The 15347-nt window shown below is 39.7% G+C and overlaps 1 long non-coding RNA gene and 1 pseudogene across 10 annotated transcripts in view; both read right to left on the bottom strand.

Annotated features, from left to right (window-relative positions):
• Positions 1–15347, bottom strand: part of LOC116560157 — a 325176-nt gene that overhangs the window by 21511 nt on the left and 288318 nt on the right. The window lies entirely within an intron of this gene.
• On the bottom strand, positions 4659–5172 carry LOC116560154 (annotated as a pseudogene). The gene has a single exon (XR_004272820.1). The product of XR_004272820.1 is annotated as a 60S ribosomal protein L32 pseudogene (transcript).

Genomic DNA, 15347 nt, shown 5'->3' with positions numbered 1-15347 from the left:
AGCATCTGCTGTTTCCTGACTTTTTAATGATCGCCATTCGAACTGACATGCGATGGTATCTCATAGTGGTTTTGATTTGCATGTCTCCAATGACCAGTGATGATGAGCATTTTTTCATGTTTGTTGGCCTCATGTATATCTTCTTTTGAAAAGTGTCTGTTCATATCCTTCACCCATTTTTGAATAGGTTTGTTTTCTTCTTGTAAATCTGTTTTAGTTCTTTTTAGATGCTGGATATTAGCCCTTTCTCAGATGGGTAGATTGCAAAAATTTTTCCCCATTCTGTTGGTTGCCAATTCACTCTAAAGCTTGTTTCTTTTGCTGTGCAGAAGCTCTGGAGTTTAATTAGATCCCATTTGTCTATTTTGGCTTTTGTCACCATTGCTTTTGTTGTTTTAGTCATGAAGTCTTTGCCCATGTCTATGCCCTGAATGGTATTGCGTATGTTTTCTTCTAGGGTTTTTATGGTTTTAGGTCTTATGTTTAAGTCTTTAATTTATCTTGAGTTAATTTTTGTATACAGTGTAAGGACAGAGTCCAGTTTCAGTTTTCTGCATCATTATCAACTCTAACAATTTTATGGCATAGTCTTTAGGGCTTTTCTGTATACAAGATTATGTCATCTGCAAAGAGTGACAATTCAACTTTCTCTTTTCTAATTTGGATGCATTTTATTTATTTCTCTTGCTTGGTTGCTCTAATGAGGACTTACATTACTACATTGAATATAAGTGGTGAAAGGGAGCATTCTTGTCTTAATCCAGCTATTAAAGGAAAGGATTTCAGCTTTTCCGCCTTTCAATATGTTGAGATATGTTCCTTCTATGCCTAGTTTGTTAAAAAATTTTGTAATAAAAATATCCCAAATTTTATCAAATCCTTTTCTGTATCAATTGAGATGATTTTAAAGTTTTTTTTTCATTCTGTTGATGTGATGTATCATGTTTATTGATTTGCATATGCTGAACTACCCTTACATTCCTGGGATAAATCCCACTTGATCATAGTACATTATCTTTTTTTGATGTACTGTTGGTTTAAGTTTGCTAACAGTTTATTGAGGATTTTTGCATCTATTTTTATCAGGAATATTGGCCTGTGGTTTCCTTTTTTTGGTGTATGTCTTTGCCTGATTTTGGTAATGGGTAATGCTGACCTTCTAGAACGAATTAGAGAGAATTCCCTCCTGTTTGATTTTTTGGAACAGTTTGAAGAGAATTGGTGCCAGTTTTTCTTTGTTAGTTCAATAGAATTTGGCAGTAGAGCTATCCAGTCTTGGGTTTTTCTCTACCTGGAGACTTTTTACTACCAGTTCACTCTCATTACTCATTATTTGTCTGCTTAGGTTTTCTACTTCTTCTGGTTCAATATTAGTTGTATGTGTCCCATAATTTATTCAGGAACTGTGATGGGTAGGGAGTTGGGGAGGGATAACATGGGGAGAAATGCCAGATATAAGTGATGAGGATGGAGGCAGCAAACCACATTGCCATGTATGTACCTATGCAACAATCCTGCACGTTCTTCACATGTTCCCCAGAACCTAAAGTGCAATAACATATATATATATATATATATATATATATATATATATATAATAAATGTACTAAGTCCTCGTAATATTCCTAAAAGATAGGAACCATTTTCATCCTATTTCACAGAATGGTAAATTGAAGCATAAAAAAATGTAAGTAACTTACCAGAAATTACATAGCTAGAGTTGAACCTCAGCAGTATAATCCTCTGAGATCCTCAACACCATGCTATAGTGTAACAGATCTATACCAAGGCCTCCTGGAAGAGGTTACTTCTGCCCTTACTAGGCATCTGAGGCCTGGTGCTGTCTCTGGGTCTTTTCTGGGATTTCCATATTTTGCTCTAGGCAACTCTTCTCACCTCCATATTAAAAAACCTGCCATATGGGGTTCTGAAAATAAGGACAAATTGTCACAGAATGGGTCCTATCTAGACCCTGTTCTTTTATTTTAATTCTGAGAAAAGAGTCTCAATTCAGCTATACAGAACCCAAGTACCTTTTCTTTCTCAACTCCAAGAGTCTGCTCTCTGTTGGTGCTAAATATGGGCAAAAATGACAAGTTATATAAGAAGGACTCCTTTATATACATTTTGGAGTGATGGATGGCTGCTTGGTAATGACGGTATAATAATGGCTTCCCTGAATCATCGTGCTATGCCTGAAAGAGGTGAGAAGTCAGAGACAACTGGTTTCAGAGAGGCAACAGTTCTTCAGCTCAACTTTGTATGGGTCAGGTTCTTCGTTCCCCATGATAGGGATTATATTTCAGTGGTCACTAATCTGAGAACAGGATCCAGACAGAGATTAATGAGAAACGCTAACCGTCTCTGGAATGTGGGTGAACTGCAAGGTTTGGCTCCAGAACAACCAGCTTAAGAAGCCATAAGCCCAAATTGTCTAAAGTAGGATATTAGACCCTTGCCTAAGGGAAGATGAGCACTCTGAAGATAGACCCTGGTCTGGGGCTTGGTGTGCAATGCTCAGATCATGCTCTCACCTTGTGAGTTCAACTCTGTGATGATCAGCAAGAAGGTGACTAAGTATGCAAACAGGTATATTTAAATTTTAAGTTTCCGAGACATTAGGATGAATTATTTTAAATCCAAAGTGTGATGATCATGACCCCTCCTTCAGAGAAGCATGCAAGAAGATTAGTTTCAATCTTTGGTGTCCTCCTTCAAACTGATAACAGGATTAATTTGTTCAATTGTTCATTCAACCACTAAACTGACAAGTATTTTTTTGGTACCTTATGTATACCAGGCAGGCATTATGCTAGGCACTGGGGATACAAGGAACAAACTGATTTAAGTAACTTGAAAATTTGGTGAAGGGTGGGCATGAAATATAAATATGCGGCCGGGCGCAGTGGCTCACGCCTGTAATCCCAGCACTTTGGGAAGCCGAGGCGGGTGGATCACAAGGTCAAGAGATCGAGACCATCCTGGTCAACATGGTGAAACCCCGTCTCTACTAAAAATACAAAAAATTAGCTGGGCATGGTGGCTCGTGCCTGTAGCCCCGGCTACTTGGGAGGCTGAGGCAGGAGAACTGCCTGAACCCAGGAGGCGGAGGTTGCAGTGAGCCGAGATCACGCCATTGCACTCCAGCCTGGGTAACAAGAGCAAAACTCCGTCTCAAAAAAAAAAAAAAAAAAAAAAAAAAAAGAAATATAAATATGCACTCAAATAAATGTATAATTTCAATTGTGTTAAATGCGAAGAAGGATAATAATGGGAGTGGGAGCATCTAATTTATATTTGAAGCTCTAGGAAGATCTTTCTCTTTAGCTAGTAAGTCTTGAATTCTTTGGAGATCCCACTTAGAAGAGGTTTATAAAATGAGGACTGTGATAAGATTCTCTGATGGGATCTCCATAAAAGTCAGAGGATATAAACATATTTGGAAGGGGAAGAAATTTCCTTTCTGGTCTGCACATTCTCTCACACCATACATTAGCCAGATATGTGTTATTCACAGTTTCATTCCCAGCACCTAGGCACAATGGCTAGCATGTAGTAGTTGTTCATTAATGTTAATTGAATAAATGAATAACTTAAAAGCTGACATTTGTATACTTCTCTGTTTTTGTTTAAGTCGTTCAGGGCAGAGCTGAAAGTAAAGAGGCAGATTAAACTTTAGGAGATGAAATCAGGCCATAAGTCCTGGACTGGGAAGATGACCTACAGAATATGTGAACAGCTTGTGAACAATACCAGAAAAAGATACTGAAGTCAAAGACCAGTGGAAGGAAAAGGAATCATCTCATTATTGAGACTTGCAGGTCAGGATGAGGCAACAGGTTCCTGCCAATAAGGTTTTCATTCCAGCCCTAGTGACTATCATCTAGGCCTTCATGCTAGAATGGCGGAGAATGCTGTCTCTGCTCTTCAGTGCCTTTCAAAAGACTTTCAATTATGAGATGAACAAGTTCTGCGGATCTAATATACTGCATGGGTGGTGAGGGATGTATTAATGAATTTGGTTGTGGTGATACACAATATATACATATATCAAGTCATCATGTTCTACACTTTCAATATATACAATCTATTTGTCACATGAATATTTTTAGCAAGATATAAAGAAAATGGGAAGAAACCTCTTCAACTCTGGTGAGGCCAATGAGTCAGGTAATAGCAGAATAAGGGGGAAGGAGAAGTATGGAAAGTTTGAAACAGAGAAAAATGAATAAAATGTCTTTTCTTTTTTTTTTTTTTTCCTAATAACAAACTTTCTGAGATACAGAAAGTTTATTTTGGTTTAACTTTAGGTAACTCTATTGATAACGGCCAAGTTTCCACACTAATGTCAACAGCATTATTGTGCAGGCTCTGAAAAGGATAATGTGGAAATGATCACTGCCTGCAATAGGACATTATAATACTTGCCTAGTCTTCAATCTAAAAGTAGTCAACTTACTTAGCTTCAGTGGGCAAAGATGTCTCCTTTCTTTCTTCACTCTTTAAGTCCTCGCTAGCCATATTCCATCCTCCAGAATGCCAGAAGTTTGGGGATGCCAGAGCAGGTTAATTGTCTCTCTACCTCAATTTCAACTTTCTAATAAGTGAGAGTACCCAAGTTCTATCATATGCCACTTCTCTCCCTTCTCTTTTTTTTGTTTTAAGGAAGGTGCCAGTTTTATTTAAACACAAAATGTGCACATAAGCTGTCTACTCATTTTCTTCACTGTGCAGCCTGGCATTGGGGTTGATGACTCTGATGGCCAGCTGGGCAGCTCTTTCCACAATGGCTTTGCGGTTCTTGGAGGAAACATTGTGAGCGATCTCAGCACAGTAAGATTTGTTGCACATCAGCAGCACTTCCAGCTCCTTGATGTTGTGGACCAGGAACTTCCGGAAGCCACTGGGCAGCATGTGCTTTGTTTTCTTGTTGCTCCCATAACCAGTGTTAGGCATCAAGATCTGGCCCTTGAACCTCCTACGAACCCTGTTGTCAATACCTCTGGGTTTCCGCCAGTTACGCTTAATTTTGACATATCGGTCTGACTGGTGCCGGATGAACTTCCTGGTTCTCTTTTTGACGATCTTGGGTTTCACAAGGGGTCTAAGGGCAGCCATGATGCTGAGGAGGAGATCGCTGCTACCTCTGTAGGCAGCGCCGAGGAAGAGAGAAGGGCCTCTCCCTTCTCTTTAACTTAGGAAGGCTTGAGTAAAGCTGGAGTCTCACAAGGACCTGTGCTCTCTGGGCCCTTCTCTCTTTGCTGTTCTAGGAATGGCCAAGCACACTCTGGAGACAGGGGCTTTGCATTTGCTGTTATCTCTGCTTGGTATATGCATGGTATACACCTTTTACTCACTCAGGGTCTCTGCTATAAAGCTATTTTCTCAAAGAGATATTCCCTGATTCTCCCTTTTCCTCATTTGCTTTATTTTTCTATGGGTAACCTCAGGGGAGAATGGATATATATATCTGTCTTTATCTCTCTACTCTAGAATGTGGGCTCTGGAAGGAGTTGTGTCCAAAGAAAAACTTCCCCTTCACTCTCTGTAGGTTTGCTGAAAATTACTGACAGATTAATAGGCAAAAAGGCATACAAATTTATTTGATCATAGTTTCCTGTGGCACAGTTATCCTCAGAATGAAGATCCAAAGATATAAGGGAAATTGTTTACTTTTATGCTTAGGTTCATGGGACAGAATCCATAGATTGTAGTGCAGAAATATGACTGGGCCTCAAAAGGCATGATCTAATGCTAACAGACAGAATGGGGAGACCCAGCAAGGCTTGTCTGGATTCTTCTTGGCCTTCTGAGCCTGTGTTCCTTCCTTCTGGATATGGGGCAAGTCCCTCTTGGAATAGGGACCTGATGACCTACAGGCAAACAAGGTAGGTCAGATAATTTCTTTACGGCCAATTTTTACACAAAAAGGTGAGAGGAAAGTTACAATAATAGTTTTAGATTTTATGGCAGGCTTTGATGAAAAAGGGTTCTCCTTTCTATGAACTGCCTTGGGGAAAAAGGGGTTCTAGTTTCTATGGGTAGCCTCAGGGGAGAATGGGACTGGAGAGACAGGAGGGAAGAAAGGTCAGAGAAAAACTTTTGCTTCTGAGGCTGCTTTCATTTTGCGGTATTGCTTTCTCAGTCCCAACATGATATTGCCTTTGTAATTTTGTTGTCATTCAGCAGAATGTTGTCACATAGATGGTCAATACATTTTTACTGAATGAAACATAACTCCCAAGGTGGCACAAAACCAAGTAACCACCCAAAATCTTACATGTGAGAGCAAAGATATTAGCACAATACTGAATATATTTCTATTCATTTACTTATATTTTATGTCCCAGCTATCAGGCTTCCTTCCTCATGGATTCCTTTATTCTCACAGTACTAAATCTCAACCATATACTCCCAACCCCTGAAAGCCTTCCCTACTCTTACAATTCCAGGAAGGACTAACAAAACAATACATCTGGTGACCCACTTAAAATGGGCCACACTTAAAGCTGTCCTGTGTAAAAGGAGACCATCTTAAATGGACCACCCTGAATGTTACATGAGATGGTGCCTTTCTGCCAATAAGCTTAGTAGAGTTTTATAAATAAAAAGATGATGTTAGAGAGAAGGGTTCTTTCCTCATCTTTCTCTTTCTGTCTCTGCCTCTGTATGTCTCTCTTTTAATTCACATAGAGAATTTTATTATATAAATCTTCTGCTAATCCATGCAGAAGATTTATATAATAAACCCAGAAGATTTCCCTGGGTTGAAATGACTAAGCAATTTCAACCCAGGGAAATGATTCTTTTGGTTTAAGATCTGCCTATGATGATTTATTGATGCTAAAGAGCAAGATTCAGTTTTGGAAAAAACTAGGGCAGACTAGATTCTACAGAAGCAACTTTTCTAAGTGAGGATAGATCCTCTAATCACTTCTTGGTACCTACAGGATTTCTTCTGCGTCCCTAAAAGGAATCTCACATTCAGGAGGAAAAACAAAACAGAAAACAGGCTAGTTGATAGCTGCTTCAAGAATGCAGTTGCTGGCTATCTCCTGACAGGGGGTTCTGTTGTGCTTTGAAGAATAATATGAAAATTCAAGCTCAGAATAAGCTTCTGCAATTTGAAAATTAAAACTCCACCCTAAACCTTCACCAGAATCTGAAGCCAAATCCTTTTAGATGTGCAGGAGGGATCTGTTTACTGTGTATGGAAAATTATTTTCTTTTTATTAGCAAGCTCCAGGGTTTTCTGGTGATCTGAAGGGCCCCTGCCTCTCCAAGGGCAGTCCTAGGGCATTCTTGGCACAAACAGAGGCCAGGGAGATTGGAAATACTATTTTGCAACATTTTCTGCATGGTTTTAAAGTCAAGGAAGACAAACGGTTCTGATAATTTCAGCAATACCTTTGAATGTGAATTGCTTCATTGTCCTGAGATAACCTACTAAGGTTAAAAATCAAACCAAACCAAAACAAAAAAATAAAAACAAAAACTGAAACCAACATACCACAAGCCAGCCTGTTTGACCCAGAAAAAGGTAGCTATCTTGTTCCTATTATCATCAAAACCAACACAAGACTCTCCTCATTGCTTTTTAGACTCATGGTGGGGAAGGGTGGGGTGGGGGTGTATGGGTGGATGGCAGGGGGTTCAGTAGTTGTCTTAGTACATTTCTTTTGCTACTGTAAAAGAATATCATAAGCAATAGAAGTTTATTTGGCTTACAGTTCTGGAGGCTGAGAAGTCCAAGATTAAGGGGCCATATCTAGTGAGGGCCTTCTTGCTGCATTATAACACAGCAGAAGGCATCACATGGTGAGAGAACATGACATTGAACACAAGATTGAATTCACAGCCTCAAGTCCTTTTATAATTGGCATTAATCCATTTATGAGGATAGGAGTCCTCATGATTTAGACACATCCCATTAGGCCCTGCCTCCCAACCACTGTTGCACTTGAGATTAAGTTTCCAGCACATGCCTTTCGGGGAACACATTTAAACCATTACAGCTGTCTTTAAATATTTTTCTTGATATCACCATGTTCACTTTTATCTTCTTCCTATTGCTGAATTGCTCACCTCTAACAAGCAAGCCATCCTGACTTCTTCTCATCTCACCATAAATCCCACCAAGAGACCTCCTTTAACAGGTTTATCTTGAATATTCCCGACACAATGATCTCCCTATCTGTCAACTACAGCAAAAATATTATTCAGGGCCCCAAGCACTCTGCTGCTGGAATCCAGGTGTTTTTTTTCCACTCTCTTGCCTCTTATGTGAAATAAGACTGTTTCTAGCAATCTACTGACTTTTCTGAGATGCAAGACCATCCCTGGATTTCCTACCCCGAGACTAAACCCTTGAATTTCAGTGGGCTATAGGCTCCTTGGTCCAACCACAGCTCCACCAGTGGCTCCTCCGTCACCTCCCTCTGCCTTTTAAATGCTCTGCAACCCACACACCTCTTTTCTATTTTAACATCCATTCACTGACCTAAGAACTGCTCTTTGTTCATGTTTCCCAGACTCCAGCTTTTCTAGTGCCAGTGTGCCCCACTTGCTGAGTAATCCTGTCTGTCAACTATGGTTTATTACAAAATGAGTATGCCCTAACCCACACTTCCATATGGCCTCATGATATTATTACAGTTACATTCCCTGACTACCATGGGCAAAATGAAACACATGCTGCGAAGGTAGGTATGTGTTATGCTGGTTCCCAAGGCAAACTTTGAAAGAAAATGAGTGCGGTCTCCTTAGGACTTTTTCCACTCATGGGCCCCTTCTTTGAATGGGGCTTCCTAATAGTCACTGTTTCTCAATCAATAGCATGAAATGCTTGCTTCTGAATCTTGTTTGTAAGTCTTTAAAACAGAGAGGTGATGATAAGTGGGGACTGTAATAAAGCCTCACTAGTGTACTTGATAATCTTATGTGCACTATGAAGTTTGAGAAAAGATAAGAGTGGGGCAATGGGTAGAGATGGTTTCAGGAAAGAACTACCTTGGGCCAGGCATTAAATAGTTATTTTGTATATGCTCCTTATTTAAATGTGGCAAGAAACTTTCATTTCAGACTTATCATTGGATCAGATTTTTCAGAGTTTATTTCCTAGCTGCTAATTTTCTGGATTCATTATTTAGAGCATGAATTTAAGAAGCTGAGCAATATGAGTTCAAATAATTCTTCTTTTCTGTGGGTAAGCATTTTAGTGCCTTAAAATAGGATTATCAATTTGTCATCTGTAAAATACGGGAATGACAACGCCTACTTAATGAGATTGATGTGACAAATAACTGAGATATTTTAATCCAGCTGTGAATTACAGTGACTGTTCTATAGCAGGCGGTAAGTGAGAGCAGGGGTTATAATTTTTACCTAGACATACGTTTCTGGCCAGGGAGGAGGCACCCAGAATCAATCCTGTTGGTATTAAAATTTTTTCTTTAAGTTTTGCAGATAAAAAGTAAGGCCATGGTTCATAAAAATTCTGAGCTCAGAGTAATGGGCTCATGGGTGCTCACAGAGCTAGTGAGGAAAAATGAAAGGAAAAGGGAAAGTCAGTACACACACACACACACACACACACACACACCCCTACACACACACTACCCCTCAGTCTTTCAGATAGGGTCTTTAACAGTGAACCAAGGTTCACTTACAGAGCTCCCATAACAAATGACCATATGGTGAGCATTTGACAGAGGGAAATATACATCCTTTAAGGAAGCTCTTAAGTTCTCACAAATTCAATAAGAATAGAAGAATGTCTTAAACATGAGAAGATGTTGGAAACATAGGGAAACCCTCAGTAGTTTATTCTTTGTTAAAACTCACAACACAGAGGTTTATGCCTACATGCAGCCCTCTGAGTTAGGACGCATTCTTCCACAATACAGCCTGTAGAAAAACAGATCTGCGTGTCCTTTAATCCGTGACCATTGTAGATCAAGTTACCTCTTTGAAAGAACTTTTCTTTCTCTAGCCAACTAAATGAATAGAAAATGATGTACTTAATTGTTTTCTAAATTGCAATTTTTCTCTCACAGATGTTTTTTATCAGTGTTGAGCCCAATGGGCTCTGTCGGTCACACGGGGAGATGAAGTCATGTGGTAATAAAAGAGACGGGGTTGGGGGAGGAAGGGAAATACCATACAGTATATTGTCTCATTGAAAAATGTGCCACATAAATGCTGAACTTGAAATCTCTCCCTCCCCAAGGGCTACTCACAACAAACAATGTACACATCTTCTGCACTGGAAAGATTAGACTTCTCCCATTTCTCCATTATTAATTCAGGCCAATGCAAGAGTTTCCTTTTTTTTTGCCTTTTTTGGGTTAAGTAATTCCATCATTCTACTGGAACTGTGATGCAAGGTAATAAGATTCCAAAGTGAAAGCTTAAATGCAAAAGGTAATGGTGTCAGGTCTAGAGGGTGAAGGTTACAGTGATGATGATAAAGGATAGCATTAGGTTAAACTGTAACTTTGTAGAAGGAAGATGAGAACTAGCAACAATATCCATGGATGTGTCTGAGAAATGGTTGCTAATGATAATGCAACTTAAAATGGAGGGGAGGCTAGTGGAATAATGGCACTTGGAAAAGTCAGAAAATCTCAGGCTTCACTGCATGTTAATGAAACCTGGAACCATAAGTAGAGTGGAGCAGAAAGGACAGTCAGAAGGGAAGTCTGCATGTATTTTTCACAGCAGGAAGGAGAATGCTACAAATGTAGGACCCACGTCAGCATGAGAGATTAGACGACAAATAGAGAGCTGATGCTCACAAGCAAAACCTAAAGAAGTGAAAGGTTTTTACTTCTCCCTCCCCCAATGCCCCATTATGGAAAACAAATGTGAACTGGCAGTGGTACAAAAGTGTTGGCCTAGAAAGTCTTTTGAGAGAGCTTTCTAGTTCTCCATCTATCTTCATTTGCACTGCCCTTTACCCACATTTGACTGTGCTTTAAATTTTCCATAGGAAGTGACTTGTAACCAATGGGATGATAACTGAGGGGCTTTTATCAGCCCTCCCTGTAAAGAAGACCTCCCTCTTATATAAGAAAAAAGGGCTCTTTCCTCCTGTCCTGCCATCGTCAAAGGAGAGCATCTGGTCATTATATAAGAAATTCAATGAATCACTTACTTTATTTTTTGCTCATTTAATTTAGCTGTCTTACATTTGACTAAAACTAACTCCAGGGATTTCTCCAGGTTCTTTGATTGCACTGGAATCTTAATGAATCATTCATTTCTTTGAAATATGAGGATTATTGCCCAAGTTATATAATCCTTTAACGAAATAGTAATTTTTTTGTAGTAATACTTGGAATAGCTAGATTCAAACTGCATGAGAGAGTCACCATGTATAATGCCAAAGCTTTATAGGGAAAACATCACATTGCAGTACGTTGCAGATGATTAGGGTTTTGTCTGGGCTTTAAAACATACTTCAACCTTTCTTTTTCTCTGTTCATCTCTGTATTAAAACAATCATCATCCTCCTCATCACTGTCATTGTCATCAGCATCATTATCACTTTTCACTTCCTCTTACCTTCCTGTTCTTCCTCTTCTTTTTCCCTATTCTGCCATCTCTTTCCTTTCTGTCCCCTACCTCCTTCTCCTCCCTTTTCTTTTTCTTGTCTCTTCTTCCACTTCTTTTCCCCTATCTTCTTTTGCCTATCCTTCTCCTTCTCTTAATTTTTTTCCTCTTTCACTTTTTTCCCCTCCCTCACTTCCTTCTTTCCTTTTTTCTCCATTTTTTTTTTTTGAGTTTTTACTCTGTGCCAAAGTTTAGTGAAGCCTCTTACTTATGTCATCTTATCACATCTTGGTAATGGACCTAGGTATTATTTTCAGACAAGCAAATGGAAGTATCAGAAAAGAATAAGTAATTTATCCATTTACATGGCTAGTAAATATGACTTTGGGTATCTCTGACTCCAAAGCCATGCTTTTAGCCAAAATTTCTCTCAGAGAGATGAAAAATATTGAGGAGAAAGTTTGAAGGAATCAAAGTTGTAATTAAACTTTAAATTTGTAATTTGAGAGTATAAAACATAAATTTGCACTTGGAAAATTTGGAAGTTAATTGAGATAAGATAATCAAAATACTTATATGATAATATGCTTTGAGTGTGTTCCTTCCCAGATCTCATCTTGAATTGTAGTTCCCATAATCTCCACATGTGGTGTGAGGAATCTGGTGGGAAATAATTGAATCATAGGGATGGTTTCCCTTATGCTATCCTTGTGATAGTAAGTTCTCACAAGATCTGATGTTTTTATAGGGGCTTCCCCCTTCACTTGATTCTCATTCTTCTCCTTCCTGCTGCCTTGTGAAGAAGGATGTTCTGCCATTTTTGTAAGTTTTCTGAGGCCTTCCCAGCCATGCTGAAATGTGAGTCAATTAAACCTCTTTTCTTTATATGATAGATTACCCAGTCTCAGATATGTCCTTATAACAGCATAAGAATGGACTAAGACAGTAAATTGGTACCACAGAGAGTGGGGTGCTGCTGTAAAGATACCCAAAAATGTAGAAGCGATTTTGGAACTAGGTAACAGGCAGAGGTTGGAACAGTTTGAAGGGCTAAGAAAAAGACAGAAAAATGTGGGAAAGTTTGGAATTTCCTAGAGATTTGGAGGGCTCAGAAGACAGGAAGATGTGAGAAAGTTTGTAACATGTTAGAGACTTGTTGATTGGCTTTGACAAAAATGCTGATAGTGATATGGACACTGAAGACCAGGCTGAGGTGGTTTCAGATGGAGATGAGGAACTTGTTGAGAACTAGAGTAAAGGTCACTCTTGTTATGCAAAGAGACTGGCCATATTTTGCTCCTGTCTAAAGATCTGTAGACTTTGAACTTGAGAGAAATGATTTAGGGTATCTGGTGGAAGAAATTTCTAAATCGCAAAGCATTCAAGAGAAAGCAGTGCATAAAAGTTTGGAAAATTTGCAGCCTGACAATGCAATTGAAAAGGAAACCTTATTTTCTGGGGAGAAATTGAAGTCATCTGCAGAAATTTGCATAAGTAATAAAGAGCCAAATGTTAATAATCAAGTCAGTGGGGAAAATGTCTCCAGAGCACGTCAGAAATCTTCATGGCAGCCCCTCCCCTCATAGGCCCAGAGCTCTAAGAGGAAAAAATGGTTTTGTGAGCTGGGCCTAGGGCCCACCTGCTATATGCAGCCTCAGGACATGGTGCTCAGTGTCCCAGCTGCTTCAGTTGTGGCTAAAAGGGGCCAACCTACAGCTCAGGCCATTGCTTTAGCAGATGCAAGTCCCAAGCCTTGGCAGCTTACATGTGGCGTTGGGTCTGCAGTGGATAGAAATCAAGAATTGAGATTTGGGAACCTCCATCTGTATTTCAGAGGATGTTTGGAAATGCCTGGATGTCCACACAGAAGTTTGCTGCAGGGGTGGAGCTCTTATAAAGAAACTCTGCTAGAGCAGTGTGAAAGGGAAACGTGGGGTGGGAGCCTACACACAAGAGTCCCCACCAGGGCACTGCCTAGTGGAGCTGTAAGAAGGCCACCATCCTCCAGATCCCAAAATGGTAGATTCACTGACAGCTTGTAACATGCACCTGGAAAAGCTGCAGACACTCAATGCCAGCCCATGAAAGGAGCCAGGAGGAAGCCTGTACCCAGCAAAGCTACAGAGGTGGGGCTGCCCAAGGCTGTGGAAACCCACCTCTTGCATCAGCATGACCTGGATTTTAGACATGGAGTCAAAGGAGATCATTTTGGAGCTTTAAGGTTTAATGATTGCCTCGTTGGATTTTGGACTTGCGTAGGGCCTATCACCCCTTTGTTTTGGTCAATTTCTCCCATTTGGAATGGGTGTATTTACTCAATGCCTGCACCCCCATTATTATATCTAATAAGTAACTAACTTGTTTTTGATTTTTACAGGTTCATAAGCAGAAGGGACTTGCCTTGTCCCAGATGAGACTTCGGACTTGGACTTTTGGGTTAATGCTAGAATGAACTGAGACTTTGGGGGACTGTTGGAAAGGCATGATTGTGTTTTGAAATGTGAGGACATGAAATTTGGGAGGGTCCAGGATAGAATTACATGGTTTGACTGTGTCCCCATACAAATCTTGCCTTGAATTGTAGTTCCTATAATCCCCACATGTGGTGTGAGGGACCCAGTGGGAGTTAGTTGAATTATGAGGGTGGTTTCCCTCATGCTATTTTTGTGATAGTAAGTTCTCACAAGATCTGATGGTTTTATAAGGGACTTCCCCCTTCACTTGATTCTCATTCTTCTCCTTCCTGCCACCCTGTGAAGAATGATGTGCTTGCTTCCCATTCTGCCATGATTCTGTTTCCTCAGGCCTCTCCCAGCCATGCTGAACTGTCAATCAATTAAACCTCTTTTCTTTATAAATTACCTAGTCTTGACTATGTCCTTATAGCAACATCAGAACAGACAAATAATATGATAGGTTTTTGTTTGTTTGAGATAGTGTCTTGCTCTTTTGCCAAGCTAGAGTGTAGTAGTGGTGAAATTTTGGCTCACTGCAACTTCCACCTCCCGGGTTCAAGCAATTCTCCTGCCTCAACCTCCAAAGTAGCTGAGACTCTAGGTGTGTGCCACCACATCTGGCTAATTTTTGTGTTTTTTTTTTTTTTTTTTTCAGTAGAGATGATGTTTCACCACATTGGCCAGGCTGGTCTTGAACTCTTGACCACAAGTGATCTGCCCGCCTTGGTCTCTCAAAGTGCTGGGATAACAGGCATGAGCCACAATGTTTGGCCAATAGTTTTTAATAGAATAATCATAAAGAAGAAATGAAATAGGAATGTGATAGTACTTTGAAATATAGAAAGGCCTTTATATTAAATAGCTATTTATTAGATGTGTTTATTAAAACTCACAGGGGATGCTCAAGGAGGAATGCATGTGCTATTACAAAGGACTCAACAGTACTTGGAAAATCCACATTTGTATTAGTTAGAATAAGCTACCAAGTAACAGAAACCAGATTACTGTAGCTTTACACTTTACAAAAAGAAGTCTGGAGATGGGCAATTCCAAGGCAGTCACAGTGGCTTAGTGATGACATTCAGGTCCTCCATTCTTTGTTTCTTTTTACACTACCATTTTGAGTATGTTGGCTTTTGTTCCTTAGACTTGTACCTCATTATGCTAAGAGAGCCATCCTAGCTCCTAGCGTCACATCTCACCTAATTATGTTATTACATTTAGGGACAGAGGGAAAAAGATTTTATTTTCTTGTATTTTTTCTTTTGTAAAAGAAAGGAAATCGTTTCCAGAAGCTGCTTCCACTCTACTCCCTAGCACACTTTCTCTTATGTTTCA

This window comes from Sapajus apella, unplaced genomic scaffold, assembly GCF_009761245.1.
Source record: "Sapajus apella isolate SASKATOON/1434 unplaced genomic scaffold, GSC_monkey_1.0 scaffold25, whole genome shotgun sequence".
NCBI lineage: Eukaryota > Metazoa > Chordata > Mammalia > Primates > Cebidae > Sapajus > Sapajus apella.
The sequence above is the reverse complement of the archived record's forward strand: the minus strand, read 5'-3'. Positions and strand labels throughout refer to the sequence as shown.